The 1,588-nt window shown below is 41.6% G+C and overlaps 1 protein-coding gene across 1 annotated transcript in view; it reads left to right on the plus strand.

Annotated features, from left to right (window-relative positions):
- Positions 1-92: 92 nt before the first annotated feature.
- The window catches only part of LOC101846933 (microsomal glutathione S-transferase 2), a gene marked incomplete in the record, with an annotated part of 24,943 nt that continues 23,447 nt past the window's right edge, over positions 93-1,588 (plus strand). Inside the window, 1 exon segment of the mRNA XM_013089973.2 lies at positions 93-134.

The following is a 1,588-nucleotide window of genomic DNA, read 5'->3' on the forward strand; positions in this document are numbered from 1 at the left end:
CTAGTTTTTGGAAAAATTAACCGGAGACCTAGTTTTGGGCTCGTATTCGGTTATTCGAATAATTTATTCGGTTTCTGCCCAGGCCTAGTGCTGAGTGCAGAGTGCAGAGTGAAGACGGTGAATATTCGACAAAGGTAATTTAAAAATCCTTTGGGAATAGATCTAGATCTGTACATCTATCTAGATTCTAGATCTTGGATCTAGACAAATCTAGAATCTAGATTGAAATGCGTTGTCGTGAATTAAGGAAGAACAGAGAAAAACGGTTTAGGGCCTCTTTAAGTTAAGAGTTGACCAAAAAAGTTAAACTTTAGACTTTGGTCAGAATTTCGAGATCTGTTAAAGTCAAATTAGAGATCTCTAGAATCTAGATTTTACTAGATTTTTAGATGAACTTTGTCCTTTCGAAGATCTAGAATCTAGATATAGATTAGATTCTTTAGAGCTATGAATCATATATCAGATCATGGCATAGAATCTACTTTGATGGTCGTTGATTTGGGGCGTGGATGAGGACTCTCCTGAGGCCTCTACTCTATGGGGCTTTGATTTATATCTAATTAGCCTACTGATTAGAGCTGCGTTTAAATTGTGGTGCCTGTGCTTCAGGTTCCCACTTAAAAACTTTTGTACATTTTTACTTTCAATTTACTTTCAGTCCTGCACACAGATGCACTGCTTGGGGATGCAGGGTCAAAGGATCTTATAGTGGCTATTCACTAGTGTCACGCCTGTCAATAGTCAATAGATCCATGGCTCTTCTGGGCACTCCAGTACAATTGCGGTCCCGTTAGATCTAATCTAGATTTTTGTTATCTAGCACCAAATCACATTATTGTAAGCAAAGACTAAGTCGGGGGGAAGATTGAAGAATACCGGACCACTCGTATACATTATTGCGCGAGAATGTGGGGCGGGTGGAGGAGGGGGTGGGGGGGTTCAGAGGGGTCCCCCCCCTGACAAAATTTTAATGAATAGATCTACCAGTCCGAGATTCTCCATTGAGAGATAAAAACTGGGAAAATCATGAATTCCTAAGGTTGAGACAGGCAAAGTCAGTCCGCTGGTCCGGTATTCTTCAATCTTACTCTTACCATCGATACTGATTTAGATATTCGGTATCAATGTTTTATCAGTAGATCTGGATCTAGAACTAGATCTAGCGTACAAAATGAGCTGTAAAATTTCATTGGATTGAACAAAGTAAGGGGGGTTTCAGGGTGGGCTTGCCCATGGGGGGTTTCAGGGTGGGCTTGCCCATGGGGGGTTTCAGGGTGGGCTTGCCCATGGGGGGTTTAAGGGGGGCATGCTGAATCCTCCTGAATTTGACCATAATTTGATGTTATGCAATTACTAATTAGGTTTGATTGCTATCTCTCCATAGGCCTATCGCACATACGTAAAAAAATAATAGTTTAGAACCAGAAGTAATCCTTGGTGGAGTCAAAACGAGTATCCCTAAATGGGACCGCAATTGTACTGGATCTAGATCTCTAGTTGCCACAGAATTCTACACTTATAGAAGCGGAACTCCCTCTTCGCGATCGCCGATTCGCTGTGAGGAATTGAAACTAAAACATGGCGGCCA

This window comes from Aplysia californica, unplaced genomic scaffold, assembly GCF_000002075.1.
Source record: "Aplysia californica isolate F4 #8 unplaced genomic scaffold, AplCal3.0 scaffold01094, whole genome shotgun sequence".
Lineage (NCBI taxonomy): Eukaryota > Metazoa > Mollusca > Gastropoda > Aplysiida > Aplysiidae > Aplysia > Aplysia californica.